The sequence below is a fragment of the Halichoerus grypus genome, chromosome 1 (genome assembly GCF_964656455.1).
Source record: "Halichoerus grypus chromosome 1, mHalGry1.hap1.1, whole genome shotgun sequence".
NCBI classification, from domain to species: Eukaryota; Metazoa; Chordata; class Mammalia; order Carnivora; family Phocidae; genus Halichoerus; species Halichoerus grypus.
In genome coordinates this window covers 39,467,332-39,489,887 of record NC_135712.1, presented here as the reverse complement: position 1 = coordinate 39,489,887, position 22,556 = coordinate 39,467,332, and positions in this window count along the sequence as shown.

Sequence of the window (22,556 nt, the reverse complement as noted above, 5' to 3'; positions counted from 1 at the left end):
CCTCTGAAGATGAATACTATTCGTTACTGAAAACTAGTTAAATCACATGACACAATAACATCTTTATAACATTTTCTTATATTTTTAATGAGTTTTTAGACATTTTAAGAAAGCACATTTAGGCTGAAACAGGTAAGGATGTCTATAATACAGGAATAACTTCTAAAAACGTAACAAAGAATTAAGCATTGTATTTAGTGGGAATAGTCTGTCATAGGCAATCTAATTTAAAAAGATAGTTCACAAGTATATTAATAAATAAAAAAATTGAGAGTAGGGCTGATGCACTACCTAAACAGAAAAAAAAATTCATTTTTGCTTGATTAGAGCATAGGCTTTTTAATGCATTTTACACTTACAAAAAATAAACTATCACTATTTAAACTATTTTTAGATTTAAATATTTACCTATAGAGAGTCAAAATTATGGGGCTTTGAGAACCCTCTCCTTTTTGACATAGACTTGGAAACTTCAAATAAGTTCTGGTTTCAAGTCTGTGGAAACAAGGGAACCACGCAGCTATATCAATATTATTTAACTAATCTTTTAGATGCATATAGGAGACGCCTAGGATTTGGTTTGAGACAGCTGGATTCCACGTGCCTTGTTTTCGGTATTTATCACTGGGGTAGACGAGCCTCGCCTTAAAATGTGGGCAGAAGTTTCTTCACTCAGCGAGCAAAGAGCCTATGTGGCAGGGCTGAAATCCATATTCACACATGGCCTGTGAAATCGACTCGATTAGAAGTTTTCCCTTCATGATATTAGCAATGGTAAAGAATGATTTATCAAGCTCCCTCACCACTTGGAATTCATGAATTTCAAATTAAAATGTGAGTCTTCTGTAGTAAATAAGTATATGTTTGGATTACGATGGAGTTCTCAATCAGGGCCACATGGAAGGACTTCAGGGAACCAAGGAGCCTGGGATCACAGTGAGATTGCCTTCTGTTTCATGTGTAGGTGCTTTTTTAAATGAAAAGGGTCGTTAGCTTTCATTACATTCTTAAAGAGATCCAAGAACAACAACAATAAGAAAGGTTAGAATCGGGGCACCTGGGTGGCTCAGATGGTTGGGCATCTGCCTTCAGCTCGGGTCGTGATCCCAGGGTCCTGGGATCGAGCCCCACATCGGGCTCCTGGCTCGGCGGGGAGCCTGCTTCTCCCTCTCCCTCTGCCTCTGCCTCTCCCCCTGCTCATGCTCTCTCTCCATCTCTGTGTCTTAAGTGAATAAATAAAAAAATCTAAAAAAAAAAAAAAAAAAAAGAAAGGTGAGAATCACTCCAATTCCAAAACATTGGAGAGAAAAGGAACTCCAAACATCCATCATACATTTTAAAGTGGCTTGGAAGAATTGGCCTAAGTTTAAATTTTGTGTGTCCAAAAGAAAAAAATGATCGTTTTGTAGAGGCTCTCTAAACAGTATTCAGAAATGCCCTGATGAGGTGATCTGGGAATTATCCTTATTTTGATGGAAGATCTAATACTGAGAGGACTATGCCTCAGAATCTGAAATACATATTCAGGGGGTAAGAGAGGGTAAAAAACTCATGGACATTTATATAGTTAAGTATTAGGCACCAGACACTGAATTAGGCACCTCACATACATGAATGTACAGGGATCTCAAGCATCACTTGGCAGTTAGCACTGTTACTCTCACTTCACAGTTTAAAAATGAAAAGCAGTACATTGGGGTGCATATGGCCCTTCTTTTCACTAGATCTGTGTCTTTGGGGTAAATACCCAGTAGTGCAATTGCTGGGTCATGGTGCTCTATTTTTAATTTTCTTTTTTTTTTTTTAATTTTATTATGTTATGTTAGTCACCATACAATACATCATTAGTTTTTGATGTAGTGATCCATGATCCATTGTTTGCGTATAACACCCAGTGCTCCGTGCAGTACATGCCCTCCTTAATACCCATCACCGGGCTAACCAATCCCCCCTCCCTGCTCCTCTCTCCCCTCTAGAACCCTGTTTGTTTTAGGTCCATAGTCTCTCATGGTTCATCTCTCCCTCCAATTCCCCCCTCATTTTTCCCTTCCTTCTCCTAATGTCCTCCATGTTATTCCTTATGTTCCACAAATAAGTGAAACCATATGATAATTGACTTTCTCTGCTTGACTTATTTCACTTAGTATAATCTCCTCCAGTCCCATCCATGTTGATGTAAAAGTTGGGTATTCATCTTTTCTGATGGCTGAGTAATATTCCATTGTATATATGGACCACATCTTCTTTATCCATTCATCTGTTGAAGGGCATCTCGGCTCTTTCCATGGTTTGGCTATTGCAGACATTGCTGCTATGAACATTGGGGTGCATATGGCCCTTCTTTTCACTACATCTGTGTCTTTGGGGTAAATACCCAGTAGTGCAATTGGTGGGTCATAGGGTAGCTCTATTTTTAAATTTTTGAGGAACCTCCACACTGTTCTCCAAAGTGGCTGTACCAACTTGCATTCCCACCAACAGTGGTTTTGATTTGGATTTCCCTGATGGCTAATGATGATGAGCATTTTTTCATGTGTCTGTTAGCCATTTGTATATCTTCTTCAGAGAAGTGTCTTTTCATATCTTCTGCCCACTTTTTGACTTGATTATTTGTTTAATTTTCTGAGGCACCTCCACACTGTTTTCCATAGTGGCTGTACCAACTTGTATTCCCACCAACAGTGTAAGAGGGTTCCCCTTTCTCCACAACCTCTCCAACATTTGTTGTTTCTTGCCTTGTCAATTTTTGCCATTCTAACTTGTGTAAGGTGGTATCTCAGTGTGGTTTTGATTTGAATTTCCCTGATGGCTAATGATGATGAACATTTTTTCATGTGTCTGTTAGCCATTTGCATGTCTTCTTTGGAGAAGTGTTTGTTCATGTCTTTTGCCCATTTTTGACTGGATTATTTGTTTTTTGGGGGTTAAGTTTGAGAAGTTCTTTGTAGATCTTGGATACCAGCCCTTTATCTGTAGCCACATATGCAAATATCTTCTCCCATTCTGTGGGTTGCCTCTTTGTTTTGTTGACTGTTTCCTTTGCTGTGCAGAAGCTTTTTTATCTTGATGAAGTCCCAAAAGTTCACTTTTGCTTTTGTTTCACTAGCCTTTGGAGATGTATCTTGAAAGAAGTTGCTGTGGCTGATGTCCAAGAGGCTACTGCCTATGTTCTCCTCTAGGATTTGGATGGATTCCTGTCTCACATTGAGATCTTTCATCCATTTCGAGTTTATCTTTGTGTATGGTGTTAGAGAATGGTCAAGTTTCATTCTTCTGCATGTGGCTGTCCAATTTTCCCAGCACCATTTATTGAAGAGACTGTCTTTTTCCCATTGCATATTTTTTCCCGCTTTGTTGAAGATTATTTGACCATAGAGTTGAGGGTCCATATCTGGGCTCTCTAGTCTGCAATAGCGAAACTGTGGAAAGAGCCAAGATGTCCTTCAACAGATGAATGGATAAAGAAGATGTGGTCCATATATACAATGGAATATTACTCAGCCATCAGAAAGGATGAATACCCAACTTTTACATCAACATGGATGGGACTGGAGGAGATTATGCTAAGTGAAGTAAGTCAAGCAGAGAAAGTTATCATATGGTTTCACTTATTTGTGGAACATAAGGAATAGCATGGAGGACATTAGGAGAAGGAAGCGAAAAATGAAGGGGGGGAAATCGGAGGGAGAGATGGACCATGAGAGACTATGGACTCTGAGAAACAAACTGAGGGTTTTAGAGGGGAGGGGGGGTGGGGGGATGGGTTAGCCTGGTGATGGGTATTAAGGAGGGCACATACTGCATGGAGCACTGGGTACTATATGAAAACAATGAAGCGTGGATCACTACATCAAAAACTAATGATGTATTGTATGGTGACTAACATAACATAATAAAAAAACAACATTTCGACTAAAAAAAAAATGAAAAGCAGAAAGGTTAAGAGGCTTGAGCAAGTAAACACGGTGGTAAGAGGAAGCCCCGGGGTTTCTACCCAGGTCTGACTGGTCTGTACTATTTCTAATATATCATTGTTTTATTTTTTGTGTGCTTACTGTAAATCTTAGTGTTTTCTAGGTAGAGTATCAGAGATTTTGTTTTCAACAGTGTATGGAGGGTATGTTTTGTGCCTAGAACAAAATAAGAAACTAAGTGAATATTTGAAAAAATAAATACATCTGGCTAAAACTATCATATAACTAATGAAGATATGAGACCAAGGGAGATGAAATATTTTATTAAAGGTCGCTCACCTAGTTAGTGGAAAAAGGCACACAAGTCCAATATCCTGTCTCCTAGATAAAGATTTTGTTTACCACTTTCAACTTGTAAGGCTGATTCCAGAATATTCTCTCCTTACCTGGATCAGTACTAGCTCTCTGAAGTAGATAACTTTTCTTTCTCTCTCCCTCTAGTTTGGGATACAGATAGGTTGTTTTAAATAATCACACCTGAGGGTCAGCTAACACTCTATCCTTAACAAGTTTTCACTCTGTCCTTAAAAAGAATTCACCCTTGAATATATATGGATTTTTTGAGCTGGTTTATTTTTCTACTTTTTTTTGTCTGTCTCTGATCTATAAAGGACCATATGAGTCTTACCATTCTTGTTTTGTAAGTTCAGCATCTCCCAATCTCTAGCAACTAAAATGGATCGTGCCCCAGACTGAACTCTTTTCAGGACTGCCTTCATGGGAGTGAGATTTGTGATAGCCATGGGGTCCAGTGCTTGGTTTAATGTTCTGCTGTTGCTGTCTTGAAATTCTTAATAAAATTTCATTTTGAAATTATGTTGGCAGTCCTGCTTTTTATTTTCCTTTTGCCAACCAGTACAAATTTGTTCTTCTTTCCATCTTCTCTATTTTTGAAGGATACCACCAATATCTGCCTCTTTAGGTAATGTTGGATACAATGATTTATCTTCAACTTTACTTCTTCTTGACTACCTCTGCATCCAATTGTTGGCAAAATCCCAACAATTCTAACCTCACAAAGTGTCTCACAATGAATCCTTATTTTCTTTTTCCACCACATTCAATAGAAAAATGGGGCACCTGGGTGGTTCAGTCAGTTAATTGTCTGCCTTCAGCTCAGGTCATGATCCCAGGGTCCTGGAAACTAGCTCTGCTTCGGGCTCCCTGATCAGTGGGGAGTCTGCTTCTCCCTCTGCCCCTCACCCCCCTTGTGTTGTCTCTCTCTCTCTCTCTCTTTCACTTTCTCTCATTCTCTCTGTCTCTCTCTCAAATAAATAAATAAAATCTTAAAAAAGAAAAAGGAAAAGAACCTACTTTAACAAAACTCAGTCTTGATTGGAAATCAGGTCTCTGCTACTTATTGGTTATACATCTTTCAGCAAGTCAATTTCTTGAATTTCTATTTTCTCATCTATAAAATAGGAAAAATAAAACTCACTGTACATATTTAAGAACTAGAAATATAATTTGGTAAGTACTTAATACAATGGCTCTTTTTAATTTAGAGAGGGTCCCATAGGACTCAATTTTAATTCCCTTCTAACTTCTAACAACTCTTTATCTTGAGATCAGTTATTGGTGTATATTTCTGAGAAATATATTTTATCTACAAATCATCATTCAACACTTACTGAGTATTCACTCATTCATATGAACATCTTTAAATGCTCCTCCAAAAAACAAAAACAAAAAAGTACCCCTAAATTTATTGATAACGCTGCTATCAAGAAATGAAGTGTACATCTCCTACTTTTGAATCTGGACAGGTATGGAACAGCTTCAACCAATAGAGTGGAAATGACATCATATGATTTATGAGGCTGGATCATAAAAGGGCATGCTGCTTCCAACTTGTTTGCTGGAAGTCTGAGTTCTGGAGTCCTAAGGCACCCTGTAAAAAGTCCAACAACCCAGGAGCCAGCAGACTGTGAGGAAGCCAAGCCACAGGGAGATGCCACACACGGACACTCAGGCACAGCCCTGTTCTTCAAAGTGTCCTGTGCAGACACCAGGCAAGTAAATGAACGAGCCTCCAGATGATGCCAGCCCCCAGTTATAAAATCATCCTTCAAAACCTCTTACATGAGGCTCCAGATACTGTGGAGCAGGAACAAGCCGCTTCCTCTCCGCTCTGTCTGAATTTCGGAGCTACAGAATCCATAAGCATATGAGATGGTTCTTTTAAACCATAACTAAGGTTTAGATTCATGTGTTATAGAGCAATTGTAAGTGGAACCACTCCAAACTGAAATTTTAAAAAAAAAGAGGAAAGAAAAGGGAAAGAAATCCCATGCATTGTATATGTCCTGGCTCCCACTTTCCTTCTAGCCTTATGTCCAACATAAGGCTGTGGACTCATCCCAGTCCTTTGGCAATTCCTTTGCTTTCCAACCTTATTTCCCTTCTTTATACTGATGTTGCTTGTTGGAAAGCTCTTTCTTATTTTCTTCACTCTCTTAAGTCTCAGTTTATGTACTCTTCACATGCTGCATTATCATTTAATCCTTCAGTCCCTCCAGCTACATGGTATATTCTTCTTCTGAATTCGGATAGAATGTTTTAACCTCACATTCACCAAACATACTTGTTCTTGTTTGTGTGCACATTGAATTTTTCCTAAGAGAGAACTCACATGTGCTTTAATACCTCCCCTACAATAGGTAATGCTTGGTGGGTGTTCAGTGCTTTGCTAATAACCTAGCATTGCTCTGAATTAGAGTTGTGGCGTGAAGGAGTTGTAGCCTTGAAAAGTTTTAGTAGCTACAATATACATGGAAGTCAAACTTTTCCCTTCAACCATTACCATGTTACTTCCTTTGTCTATTTATATCTCCTTGTATATCCTTGACTGTTCTCTGAACAAATATTTATTTTAGAATCATCTATTAACTAGTTAGCCATTATTGACCTCAACTCCATTTTATCCTTAAGTTGCTATTTTCTCAAAAATTCTCTAGCCTGGAATTATAGCTGATTTTACTATCTACGCCACCTGACATCAGTGAGATACAATTGTCATCAACTTTTCACATAATGAAAACTCTATAAAACAGGTCCACATAGGCCCCAACGAACTATATTCTCTGAGGTACATATTATGCTTTAAACTCTGAATTTTACTTTATTTTAGATACCATTTATTCCTTTTCTTTCAAAAGTATTGAAAGGAACAAGAGATTATTTTAATTTTTTAAAATTACCTATATTGTAGTTACTGTAGGTTTTTCTCCCTTCCCTAAGTGACATACGTTTGGCTTTAGGAAGAAAGGATAAAAGAAAAGGAAATTTGCATTTACTATATGTGCCAGACACTGCTGAGCAAAATCATATTACTTAATTTATTTGTTTACTGCATTCTTTTAAAGTACATTTCCTTCAATTGAAAGGAAAAAGATTCTTAGATATTATCAGATATTTCTGTGTCTAACCTAAATACATAAAATACTATTCAAACAGCTGAATCGGTCTATGTGTACTACAGTAAATATATATATTTGATAACCCAGTAATTACTGAGAGATAGACAACCCTAAGAAAGAAGTCATATAATGAATGTGGGATTAGGTCCTTAACAAGAGTCCTTGATATTTGCAGACATCCTGCAGCTCTCTGAATTCCCATCATGTTTTAATCATAATTGCTTCCCTACCACCCATCTGGGCTGCTATCCGCAGAGGCTTATGACATCCAGGGAAGAATAAATAGGGAGACAAGTGAATTCTTTGGAAGCTCCAGTTCTGCCTTAGTGCAGATTTCTCCCTAATAAAATAATGGAGTGAAGCATTTAAAAAAAGATTCAGCTGAAGCAAGTATCTTTAAATAGATTATTTTCCACAAGGAATCAGTGGGTGCTAATGTTCCCTTGTTGGCTATAAAATCACTGGGGGAGAAATAACAATTATGGCAATCACAGCGTAGTTTAACCCTATGAACTTAGATACAAAGAAAAAAATGAAAAAAAAAAAAAAACTTTTGAAAGACCATCTTTAAGAAGGCAACACAATTAAGATGGCCATTCACAGGAGGTTTCCAGCTACTTCACTCTCTCTCCAGAAGAGGCTCCTAGCGTCTATGGATACCCTTGAAGGCATAACAATATGTGTTTCTGTTCATGGATTTTAGGGATTGAATATGTTATTAATCAAAAGAGTCGCTGTAGTTTTATTGCTTCTAGAATCTCCTGAGGCATTGTATACAGCTGCATTCAAAGAAAATGAACTGTTATAAACTTGATCATATTCATCCCTTGGGCTCATCTGATTACAAAATTGCCCAATGAGCTGTTACAGTTTTTTCAACTAATTAGTTAACCCATACGTTGGGATTTCTTTCCTTTCTTAGTTTTCTTCTTGCTTGCTTTTTCTTTATTTCTTTTTTGTTTTTCCTCCCCCCCCCCTTATTGTACATATTTACCCTTTCTCTAACAGGGTGAATATCTCAGTGTTTGTTGTGCTGCCAAAACCCTCAAATCACATCACTAAAGTATACCTTTTCTCCTATCACTTTTCCTGTGAGGAAAACAAATGGTGCACTTTTTTTTTTTTTTGCCATGTTATTGATTTTAAATCAGAGAGCAGCACTATTCAATTCAGGAACTCAGAAGCTACATTTGACTCTCAGATCATACAATTTCCTAAATCAGCCGCTGAAGATTCAAGGGTCTTTCTGAAATAGTTATACTGAAGAAAAGAAACAAGAGAGACATTTTTAGTAAAAGAGATTGTCATAGAGAGGAAAAAGTAAATTCTTCACAAGGTATATTTCTGTCTTGTTGCAAATTTCTCCATAAAATCTGAGTGACTCATTAAAAAAAATAAAAAGAGGAAAAAAAAAAAGTCTTTCCAGGCGACCCAGAGAGAAGTCCATACAGTATTGTTCTGGGTTCCCTGTTTTAACTTAAAGGGAAACTTTCACAATATCCAGAGCCCTTGATGTCCTTCAAACAAAGGAAGAGGATGTCCTCAAATTTTTGTAGCAGGATCCCATTTGGGTGGCACCAGCCTTGACTTCCAAATGGAACACTACATGTACAGAAGGAAAAGTGGTGGCATCTACACCATAAATTAAGGAGAACCTGGGAGAAGCTGCCACTAGCAGCTTGTGCCATTGTTAGTTGAAAACTCAGCTGGTGTCTGTGTATAACATCCTCCAGGGATACTGGCCAGGGAGTTATGCTGAAGTTTTCTGCCCCTGGAACCCCTGGAGCCCCTGGAGCCACTCCCATTGCTGGCTGCTTCACTTCCCCGCGCCTTCGCTAATCAGATCCAGGCAGCCTTGTGAGAGCCGAGACTTCCGACGGTTACCGAGTCCAGGGCTGACCACCAGCCTCTCACAGAGGAGTCTTATGTTAACTGCCTACCATTGCTCTATGTAACACAGCCCCTCCTCTGTGCCATGTGGACAGTTACCATCTCATGCAGCAACAAAGGAGTGCACTCAGCGAATCTTACCGCTGGACGCGGGCCCCGGAAGTTCTGCGCATGCGCGGCACTATCTTCCATGAGAAGCCACGGGAGGTCATGCCTGGTGTCTACTGCAGAGTTAATGGAAGAAGTGAAAAAGAAGAGCACCTCTGCTGAAAAGGCTGTGACCAAGGGGAATTTGAAGGTGAATGGACCACTCCAGCTCCTGAGTTTTCTGCTACTGAGTTTGAGGTTGCCTGCTGTGTAAAGGAGCTCAGGTGTCCTCCCTGCCTCTTAGGCAAGTTCCCTGAGGAAGAGTGGAGCACGCAACCCGCCATCGAAGACTGGTCTATAGCTCCCACAGTTCAGGCCACTGAATGGGTAAGAGCAACCACTGGGTGGTCTTAAACTGTTTCTCCATGGACTCTAGAACGGAAAATGGAAATAAGGGTGATGAAAAATAAGCAGTATCTTTAAAGAAAAAAAAGGGATTCAACAAAAGCAAGTGTTATGGACAAAATATATCCCCCTAAACAGGAAGCAGAATGTGCCCCACTTCATACGTTGAAACCCTCTGTCCCTGATGTGACTGTATTTGGAGACAGTGCCTTTAGGGAGGTAATTAAGGTTAAATGAAGTCATAAGGGTGGAGCCCTGGTCCCATAGGACTGATATCCTTATAAGAAGACTGAAGAGACACCAGAATTCACATTCCCTTCCCACAAGAGCAAAGAGAAGAGGCCATCTGTAAGCCAGGAAGAGAACCCTCACCAGAAACCAACCCTGAGGACATTAGATCTTGGACTTTGACCTCCAGAACTGTGAGAAAATTAATTTCTGTTGTTGAAGTCATCTAGTATGTGGTATTTTGTTATGTCAGCCCCAGCAGAGCAATATAGCAATGGGGGGTGAGGGATAAAAGAAAATATATACAGCTAACCCTTGTACAACATATATTTGAACTGCATAGGTCCACTTATATATAGATTTTTTTTTATAAATACAGTACAGCATTGTAAATGTACTTTCTCTTCCTTATGATTTTCTTAATGACATTTTCTTTTTTATGTGTCATAACATAATTGTATTTATCCATAAATACATACATGTATTTATCCATGCATAAATTGTTATTTATCCACAACTGAAAACAAAACCAAACCGAGAAAAGAGGGAATGGCAGGAAGAGGGATTGGAGACAGCTAGTGGTGAAGACTCTTTCCACCAGTTTTTTGAGTTTTCCTACAAAGGGGCAGTATGTGGCAGAGAAGATGGGGACAAGAGAAGGGGTTTTGTTTTGTTTTGTTTTATTTTTGGTTGTGAGAGAAATATTAAGAAATATTCTTAATGACATTTTCTTTTCTCTAGCCTACTTTATTGTAAGACTACACCATATAATACACATACAAAATATGTGTTAATTGACTGTTTATGTTATCAGTAAGACTTCTGGTCAACAGTGGGCTATTAGTAGTTAAGGATTTTGGGGAATCAAAAGTTATATCGGATTTTCAAAGGCACCGTGTGGGTGCGGTGCTGGTGTCCCTAACCCCTGTGTTGTTCAAGGGTCCACTGTAGTTTCAAAATAAGTAAATAAAAGTGAAGTAAGAGCCAACAAGTCTTGTAAAAGTTATATTCTTTCCAGGATAATAATAACAGAGTGCTACATATTACTGTCTGTTTTAAGCAAATCTGCAGTAAAACCAAAGGGTTGTGCTATTTACGCGTTATAGAATTTTTCAGAACCCTATAAACTTCTCAGTTGTCTTGTAATTGCCTACAAATGACATCATCCTTTTTTCTTTAGCATGCTTTGATTGAGATAGTGCAATCAACAGTGTGAGAATGGCATAAAAGCTCACAGTACATTACGAGGCTATTACTGGTTTGGAGAAAGCTTGGTGTCCAGGAGGTCATAAGCCATCCAGGGATGACAGATAGATGGTCACTTCATGATGTCATGTGGAATACCACTATCTTCAATGTCTTATCAGATGCTCAAGTGGATTTTTATAGAGTTAAAAACATTACAATAAAATGGTGAGTGTGAGAGTTACAGAGGTGTGGGAGAGTTAATAATATGATTGCTAGAATCTGATTTAATAATTTGCAATCCCAATAGGGTAAATTTGACTTTATGGAAAAATGTCTTCTATATAAAGGAGTTTAGATATCAAATAGCTAAAATTATGGAAATTATGTTTGCCAAGTTCCCAAATGGTGATTATTATTGGCACAATTCAGAGGGTACCTCGGCGTTCTAGTTATATATGTGTAACCCAAGTGTTCCAGAGCCCCCTTGTATTTTCCTTGACTAGACATAAATCTCATTTCATGAGAGATGCAACCCCATCACAATGTTACAGAAGAATCCTTAAGAGAGGGCTGTTTGCTTTTCACCCCTCCTCTACTCCTTTGGATTCTCAGTGTTCTTTCACCACCTCATTTTCATCAGTTCTTCTCTTTGCACGTGGCTTCAGGGCTGCCATAAATGGGCAGAGGCCAGTTCTTCTATACTCATCAAGGTCACTGAAACATGAAACTTTTGTACAAGAACTAAGATTTTGTATTGACAATCTGGAAGTAACAGAGGGAAAATATAACCAAGAAAAGAGGAAAAAACATACCAACTGATGTTTTTTGTTGGCTACTCTTGTATCAGGGAGTTTTCACTGGCCTACCCCAAATGCTGGGGTGTTTTTTGCAAGTCCTCCCTTCTTCCATTCTCTTTCTAAGTCTCCCAGTGTTTTACACTTGCAGCCAGAAGACAACTCCGTAATGCCAATTATTTTGTTATACAAAGCAATTTAGCTCTCACTTTGCTTTATGTTCTTTCATCAGACCAGCTCTGAAAGGTATTTTTAAAATTATTATTCAGTACAATTACTTTCTTGTGTACTGTGTTATGATTTTTAATGCACACAATTTGTTTTATATATATTATATATTTTAATATAAATAATAGTAATATAAAATATTATTATATTTTAATATAAATAATATATACTATTACATGTAATATGTATATAATATAAAGTTTGTGTGACCACTACCATGATCAAGGTACAGAACAGTTCTGTCAGCCTTTTATAGACATACCCTCCCCCATTCCTAAGCCTCCGCAATTGTTGATCTGTTCTCCATCACTACAGCTTTTTGAGAATGTCATGTGAATGGAATCATAGATTATGTAACATTTTGAGGCTATTTGCTTTTACTCAGCACAATGTCTTGAAATTCATCCAAGTTGTTGCCTCATCAATAGTCCTAGCCTTTTTATTGGTGAGTAATGTTTCACTGTATGTATTTACCATAGTTCATTCATCAGTTTATGTGCTGAAGAACATTTGAGTCCAGTTGTTTCCAGTTTAGGTGGTTATAAACAGAGCTGTCATAACATGTTGTGTAGAGGTTTTTGTATGCATATAAGTTTTTATTTCTCTAAGTTAAGTACCCAGTAGTGGGACTGGTGGGTCATATGGTAAGTGAATGTTTAACTTAAAACAAAAAACAAAAACCTGCCGAGTGGCTGTAATATTTTTGCATTCCTACTAGCAATGTCTGAAAGTTTTAGTTGTCTGCATCTGGTAGATGCTTGGTATTGTCAGAATATTTTTAGCCATTCTAATAGGTATGTAGTGGAATCTCTTCATGGTTTAAATTTGTATTTCCCTAAGAGCTAATGATATTGAACATTTTTTTCATGTGGTTTTTAGCCGTCCTTATACCTCTTTGGTGAAGTATCTGTTCAAATCTTCTGTTCATTTTAAAATTAGGTTGTTTGTTTTTATAATAAGTTTTAAGCATTCTTTATATGTTAAAATTTGTCCCATTTACAGTATTTTCTGAAGATTAATCTCCAAATGACAGTGGTTCTGATATTTTCTCCCATTGTTACTTTTTTTTTTTTAAATTCCAGACTCAACAGAAATATCCTTCCTCCTTGCCAAACCTAAAACCTGCAGCCATGTTCTTTATCCTTTTACTTGCTCTACCTCTCATGTTCCTTCAATTATGTCTTTTCATTTTGGAGTTTTCAATATCTTTTTGCATGATCCATTTCTTTTTCTTTAATGGTAAAGTCTTGATATCTAATTTAAAAAAATAAACTTATTTATGACTCTTCTCTAAATTACTACCTCCTGCTTCCCCTCACTGCTATGCTTCTTGAAAAATGTTCTATATTTGCTATTTTCTTCTGCCAAATTTATGCAACCCAGACTCTGCTTTCATTATCATTCTGAAAATGGTCTTAGAACCATCACCAATGATCAGCACTTTTGTCTACTGGTGGCCTCTTTCTGTTTATTTACCTCTGTGCAACACATGACATTTTTGTCCACCACTTCTCTCTAGATAAAGAAAATATCACAAAGCAATCAATCATTGTAGTCACAGAGAAAGGGTAAAGTAAATAAATATTTTTGGAAGCAGAATCTTTTTTATGCTTTCAGGGAAAAAAAAGAATTTTTATAGGAAAATCCGGATAGATAAAGGATGCAGAAATGCTCAGAATTTAGCATATGCATACAATTTAACTGAGCATACTTATATGTGAAAGATATTTGTATTCATAGCATCTTCCTTCATTTTAATTCACTTGTTCTACCATATTGAAGTACGTGAATTTGGTTTACTAATGTAATCTTTCATTGTTCTATTTTTGTGATTTGTAAAATGGAGATTTAAAACAGTAGCTAACCCAAAGTTTTGTAAATATTATGTGAGATGATGAATGGATTTGGCAGAGTACCTGAAATATGGAAAGCAGTTAATAGGTAAGCTAATTATTTTTTTTTCTTTTCCCATATTTCTCTAATTCATTTCAAAATGAATTTTAAAGACAAAACAATTCATCCAGTTTAAGTTATCATTTAGAATTAACACTGGCAACCTATAAAATAAATTTTTAGAGTTTTGAACACTTTTTTTTTTTGTCTTTTGATTGTGAATGTTTGGACATAGAGCAGATGATGGATATATGCCTTTTACTTAATCTGGGTGAGTAATTTCTGTGTCTCTGCAGAGAACCTCTACACAAGCCATATTTGTAGAGTTTAATCAAGTCAATGGAAATTCTATCCTATGAGTCCACTTGTACTGATAAGAGAATCATGAAGTAGTTCAAACATGACTTTATGAGTGCTAGTTAACAGAAAGATAATACAAAATGCTTCTGTTTGTTTATTTTTCTTAAAAATCAGTTATTTGTAACAAATTATTTCATAAGTTTGTACATATAGTTCAGTTCCCAAGATTTCTCTAATGCCTTTTTTCCATTAGTTCTACAGAACACTGCATTAATGTCTTAGGGTATTGTTCATTTATTCTCTATAAGACAATATACACTAAAGGACTTTCATTTTTCTGTTTTCTTCCATAGACACTCTCGCCTAATAATTCAGTTAAGAGTCTCTTGTATAAACCATGTTGTCTTTGTTTATTTTTATTGTTGAGTATCCATCTATGCTCTTATAATTCCAGTTTTGCAAAGAAGCAAGGGCTATTAATCAAATTTAACTAAAATGGCTCTTCTTTGGACCATCTTTCTCGGCAATAGCAAAGAAGTAAATCATGTAGAAGGAATCCATTAGAATCATTATACTTAGGAAACAACATGTTTATGGCTAATTATAATAATGTCTCTTGGTAATATCTTGATGTTATACTTGAACACACAGTAGAAAATTGCTCAATGTTCCTATTTATCTTTATCCACTAAAGATAGAACAGTTATTTCAAACCAACTTTTGTGTGCATGTGTGGTATGTATGTGTGTCAGGGAGGTGGGGGGGTTGTAATCTACTTTCTTCCTAAAATATCAAATATTATCTAGCATATATTTATTTTAAAATTGTTTTTAATTAGTTTGGCTTGTTTTTCAAAGTTGTATAAGAATCTTTATGATGTAGGGTGTCACCTCTAAGTGATGTCAGAGTTTTCAATTTTTAATTTAATTATTTTTAATGTTGGCTTCAACATTTGCACAGTGGAATATAATTTGTTATTTGAATGCAAATTCATTTGTTTTTAGTTAGTTTTATGCATGCTTCTTATAAAACATTTAAACAATACAAAGTAGGTGAAGCCAATGGTTTTCATCATCAAATCTATTGGAGATAACAGAATATGTCTTTATCTATGTCCACACATTAAAGTTGATGAACTGCAATATGATTTTGTTTCTTACAATTTACCAACTCCCCTAAAGAAAGGAAACTCAATTGGGTAGCATTAATTTGAAACTGGGCGAGCTCACTCTCTCACTTAGAGAGGGGAAATCTCAGGTCAAACTTCCTTCAACCCTCCACCTTTTCCTTCTCAAAATTTAATGTGTATACTAATCACCAAATATCTCAGTCTATTTGGACAACTATAATAAAAATGCTATGGACTGGGTGACTTAACATGTTTATTTCTTACAATTCTGGAGGCTAGGAAGTACAAAATCAAGGCACTGATAATAACCCACTTCCTGTCTCATTGACCTCCGACTTTGGCTTATTTCCTCACGTGGCCAGAGAGCTCTCTGGGTTCTCTTCTAAGAACATTTGTCCCGTTCATGAGGGCTCCACGCTCATGACATAAACACCTCCCAAAGGCCCTTCCTCCTAATACCATAACATTAGGGGTTAGAATTTCAACATACAAATTTTGGGAGGACACAGCACTTAGTCCATAATACCTAGGGAATCTTGTTAAATGGCAGATTATGATTCAGTATATTTGGGGTGGAGCCTAAAATTCTGCCTTTTCAGCAGGCTCCTTGATAATACTCCTACTTCTAGTCCTAGAAGCACATTGCACAGCACAGTCTATGCCTTTTCCCCTCCTTTCTCTAGATTGGGTAATGGTAAAAAAAAAAAAAATGATTAAAGAAGATAATTTAGGTTATACAAACTTTATTTCACACTTCATAAAGTCTCCATTTGGAGAACTGCAGACGGGGCAGAAGGCAGAAATCTTTTGTAGGATAAAAAATAAAGAACAAGGAAGGGGACAAAAATAGAAAACTACCTAATTGGCTGGGGCCACATAGTCAACTTTGGGGTGAGAAGGAAAAGGAAGTAAGTCTAGAGCCCAGAGTTGGCTTGGTGTTTGGTGATTGGCCAACTGGATCTACTGTCTGTATTGTCATGCAGAGCATTTACAATGACACAAATGTTATGTAAGTTTCAGTTTGCTGATGCGGTACCCCAGCTGGAGCAGCTGCATCTTGGGCCTAGAAATTTATTTCAACAGTGTTGTTACTATTCTCCAGTAACTTAGAATTTCTGGTGTGGAGTTAAGGCCATCTGGTAGTAAGCAGCATATGCTATTACTGATAACGCTTTCCTTTAGACGTGTAGAATTTGTATTTTGTTTTGGCCTTGACTATTGATGGCAGACACTGGGGAGGGAGGAGGTGTAAAGATCCAAGTCTACCTTTGTACCAGGATACCAGCAATTCCCAGATCCGTTCGTATAGAACTTTCCTAGTTTATTATGAGTAGGTGCTGCCTATCTCAAGATGTCAAATGGCCTTTCTGAGTGGGGTTTAAAGTGTTCAGTATGATTCCAGTAATACTATTGGACAGATTCTGGTATCCCTGCAATTCTAGGAGGGCATGATTGCCAAAGGAGGGAGAAGATACAGGTCTGCTTTAAAAAAAAAAAAAAAAAAGCATTAAAAGTATTTTAGCATGTGTGGTTTTGACAGCTTAAAGGAATATAGCAATTCTTATTTTTTTGGCAAAATATTTTATTTGCTTGTAACAATTTATTGATTCAACAAACATCCTAACATCATTTTTAGTCCTGTATGGATTCCTAGATATATAAGTAGTGCCCAACTAAGGCAAAGACAGTATGCTTAATTCTTTCACTAACAGCTGGGCCTGGGTTTCCCTGTCACTTCTTTTAAGCTTAAAAAAGACAAATATAGATGGAATATGGAAATTTAATTTATAAGAGATGAAGGAAGGGACTTCCCTGACCTCTAAAGAAAAAAAAAGGAAAGCAATTTTGAAAATTCCTAATGCTATTGCTATGTTTAAGACATTTCTTATGTTTTTGTTGCTATTCCATTTTGCTTTGTTTTCCCAGAATGGCTTGCTATTTGTGGGCAATTGTCTGGAAGTGGTAGGAAATTATTTTTAAATTGTAGACATCAATATACTACAAAGCTTTTGCATTAAGCACTGGCTTATATAAATTTATAAAAAGAATTATATTGAAAAGGAGCTAAACTCAAACAGTTTGAATCATCCAAATATATTTTTTTAAAGATTTTATTTATTTATTTTGACAGAGAGGGAGAGAGAGACAGTGAGAGAGGGAACACAAGCAGGGGGAGTGGGAGAGGGAGAAGCAGACTCCCCACTGAACAGGGAGCCCGATGCGGGTCTCCATCCCAGGACCCTGGGATCATGACCTGAGCCGAAGGTAGACGGTTAACGACTGAGCCACCCAGGCGCCCCCAAAATATTTTTGATGTTGGGAACTCAGAGGTTCTTGTACTTGTAAACACAAAGACTAGTTTAACAAGAGGCTTTGTTTTGCATGAGCTACTGCATAAATTAGTCCTTAGTAGAACTCAGGGAAAATTATTGCGCCACCCTTCCCTGCAGGAATATTTTGAAGGAAAACTAATCAACAGCACCTTTCACATACCACAGAGCTGCAGGACATCACAGGGTCATCACCAATGGCAACCATATCCCAATGTGGTTTGGATATTAAACTCATCTTTGATTAGGAAAGAATTCAAGGTGCATCCTGCTTGGAATTCTTTGTTAAAAGATTTGTGAGGGACAATGTATTTGTCTTCCATGCAGCCATAGTTCTTGGACCTTTGTATTTCAAAGATGAGTCTGTAGCATAGCAAAAAGAAAAACAAAACAAAACAGGGAATTGGGCACATTTGTATGCAACTAATTGAACCAAAATAAGTGCTTTAAATAAATCACTAATATAAATCACTGTCATTTCTAAAATATAAACATTTTAAGTAGGGAAAATCTCTGATAAGATAGAGTACGAAAGAGGGGTGCCTGGGTGGCTCAATTAAGCGTCCAACTCTTGGTTTCAGCTCAGGTCATGATCTCAGGGTCCTGAGATCAAGCCTTGCATTGGGTTCCATGCTCAGCAAGGAGTCTGCTTGAGATTCTCTGTCCCTTGCCCTCTGCCCCTCCTGCTCATACTCTCTCTCTCTCAAATAAATAAATAACTCTAATTAAAAAAAAAAGAGTACTAAAGTGGCAATTAGGATAGTAGCTGTCATCTATCAGTAAATCGTTCTCATTCTCACGCCATGTAATTGATGAATGTTTTCTCATTACCTGTTTTTATTTGTTTGTTTTATATTCTAAGTGGAGTACAACTGACTACAAGCTGGTGAAAACTATTTTAGGTCACAGTTCAGTTATAACATTGGGAATTTTCCCCTTGTCGGAAGTGACTGGCTATGATTTCTGATTCATCTTAGAATTAAGCCTATAGAAATCCAGTGAACTAGAATTTAGTGGAATTTGTTGTATAGTTTATGGCTTCAGAAAGGAAAGGAGTGATACATTTTTATTCTTTAAAAAAAAAATATGGGTCTCTTCATTGCACTATTCTCTCTTTTTTTAAAGATTTATTTATTTATTTGAGAGAGAGAGAAAGAGAGAGAGAGAGCAGGGGAGAGGCAGATGGAGAGAATCTTCAAGCAGACTCCCCACTGAACAAAGAGCCTGATTCAGGGCTTGATTCCATGACCCATGAGATCAGGACCTGAGCCAAAACCAAGAGTAGGACACTTAACTGACTGAGCCACCTAGGCACCCCTTTCACTCTTCTAAATTAATAATAAAATAAAATTTTACCATAAATAAGATGTATATACAAAAACAGGCCAATATCTTCCTTTGAGCCTTGTACATCATTTTGTTAGTGAAACCAAGAGTCACACTTACTTGGAGGATGGGAGGATGTTAGCATTTCTCTAGTTAAACAGGTACCTCAATTACACTATGAAATATTAATGCTAAATCATATTCTCAATTGCTATGATACTCACTCCTTTTTACTTGTTCTGCAGTGGATACAAGTACTTTCAAGAGGGAATAGAAATTGAGCCTGTGAAATTTTTTCACTGATAAATGTATTATATGTATATTTAATTAGTCATCATAATTTGAGATATCTGAAGCAATAATTATGCAATAATGTTTGGTTCATATAACAATGGATCCCTTGAGAGCTCATAAAATATGATGCAATTTAAAGTATATTAAATATATTCATCTTCCTGAATAAGAAAACACACTGCAAAATCCAAGCTAAAGCAAAGGCCAGTTCAAGAAATTAGTCTCTGGAATAAAATTCAACTTTATGTGCTCATTTTGAAAGATGACTAGAAATAAAACTTAGGGAAGAAAGATAAACAGTGTCATTTTCTTATAGCATAATTATTCTATGTTGGGGGAAATACATAATATTATAATATTTTAAATATATTATTATATTTAAAGCACTCATTAAAAGAATGATAACCCATTTGGTTCCACTTAATGAAACCTAAAAAATCAGTACATAACTGAATAAAAATGGGGTGGTACAAGAACTATTATTTGGCTGAATTAAGCATCTAGTGCAGTGCTGGGCACTTGGTAGATATTTAGTAAATATCTTGAGTGAATGACTAAAAGGCAGTTGTGTTCTTTTCTCATTTGTCTGATAGTGTTTCTGTGTGTGTGTCCATGTTGTATTATGTAAATGATCTGAGATTTAAATTTGATTTTTAAAGTTTAAAGACTAGATGTGCATATAGATATACTTACTCATAAGGAAAATAACTATACAATTTTTAAGTGTGGAATTCACAAAGCAGAGAAATAATTTATTTCTGTTATGAAAAACTTATAGTTAAGGAAGTTTCAGTCCATGGTGTATGTACTTAACATGGTAGGAAGTGTTATGTTCTATGTTCAGTAAATCCTACAAGAAAACAAATGCAGTACAAAATTGAAAATTTAGAATTTGTTTTAGAAAACTTGGCCACATGATAATCTACACATCAAATGCAAACAAAGGGAGCAAACTGCTGCAGGAAAAAAAAATCCTGTTCTCTTGAGTACAACAAGAAGTGAATGATTGCCAAAGGAAATATCAATTGTGGCAAGTATGTATACGCTAATCCCCGGGATATATAGATTGGTTTGCTAAAACAGCAATCACATAAATCATCTTATTAAGCCCTTTATTATCAATAGCTTTTGAATGCAAAATAGGAGATTCTTTTCCATAAGAAAAGAATAATTTTATCCTGGACAGGAGTTCCCTTTTCAAAGCGGCTTTGTTTCAAGAATGTATATTGAAGACAGTTTTACTGAGAATGTGAAGGCAACTTATCTCAATGCAGTGATTTGGATTGACATTGCATTTTGGTGCACAGCCTACTAATGCATAGAATTGTTTACTAAACTTTAATTAGGAGATAGTGAGCTAGAAATATAGTGGTCAATTTTATAGAGTATTTCTATATGGCACAGAGGAATACTGTAATATATGTCAAAAATAATAGATTTTACATCAATTAATATTTTATTTGAAGTAACATGGTTTACTTTCACTGTTTTAAGTGGCTATGTATCTAATGCCAAATTCATAAGTATTGGCTGAAGAATCTCTGTTATGTATTACTATTCTAATGGATGTTTCATAAAATTTATAAGACATTTTACTCATGATTATGTGCAGCAATCAAATAAGCAGTGTGCCTTCACAGAAAATTCTGAAGAATCAACATATGGCTACTAATTTTGTTTTCAATTAGATCAGGGGTCAGCAAATTTTTTCTATAAAGGACAGATAGTAAATATTTTAGGTTTTGTTGACCAAGAAGCAAAATTGAGCATATTATGAAGGCACTTATAACAAGAGAAAAAATACATTTTTGTATTTTTTATATATTGAATTCAAAATAGAATAACAATCTAGTATAATTGTAGAATTATTTTAATAACGTTTCATCTGAGGTTCAAATTAATTTTCCCTGTCGTAAAAATTGATTGCAAATATTCATTTGTTAATGCTGATCTGAAATGAAATTTTACAGATTTCATCTTTGAAAATGATTTCTCAACTATAGAGATACTGCCAAATACTGATATCAGTCCACTAACATATGATTTTAATTGCACATATTTGTCCCTTAGAAGCAAGTTAGAATTCGATCATATTCTTCTCTTGATATTTGTCTCTTATTGTGTCATTGCATTGCGAAGTAATCATTCTCAGTCAAAAGTGTAGGTGGAAGCTTCTCAATTTTGAAGTTAAATGGATTTTGAAATAAGGAAATTCCCTTTGTTATTTTCATTACGATGGGAAGCATGCTCTTGGAACTGCAGTTTGATCTGGGAAAATATGCAATCTTTAAATATTTGTGGAAATGGAAATCTTGTTTTTATTTTTGACAAAGGAATAAATGAATAGAGCAACTTGACATTGCTAATGGTTCATATAACATTAACTAAATGACATAGTTTATGTTCCACTATAAGCACAGTTTTGCCTTGTAATTGTAGGTTGAATTCATTAAGAAATATTTTCAAGTCTGCAGCAAAAGCTAATTTCCAAAACTATTGAGTAATCGTTAATATTGTCCAGTGCAATTCTCATTGAGAAAAATATTCCAGTCTCATCTTTAAGCTGAAAAATATTCCAGTCTCATCTTTAAGCTGAAAAATGGTTAACCAGTGTTAATCCATCAAACTTCCATGTAGTAGGACAAGTCAGGATATTCAGCTTCTATTTCTGACAAAAAAAAAAAAAAAAAAATTACAGAGCTACCCACCAGAGTGAATGAAATTTACAGTGATGCTGTTGGCTGATAATGCAGTAGATTCAGATATTGTGTGGAAAGTACTTGCTGATGAATAATAAATAAATATAGACTTAAACACCTTATATTTTTCACAAGCTTTGTAAATTTCTCCAAATTTGACTTTTTCTGTTTCACATCAGTTGATTTTTCCCAGCATCAGTTGAAATACATTTTAGCAGATTCTACTTCAGGTTGTACTGAATTAGCATTTCTCAACTTCTTTAAAAATACTGTCACTTGTAGTTGTTCCAAGCATATTGTTCTTAGAGAATGATTCTGCAGCCACTTCAAACTCTATATTGACTTCTCACATAAATGACCAAGAATTATTAG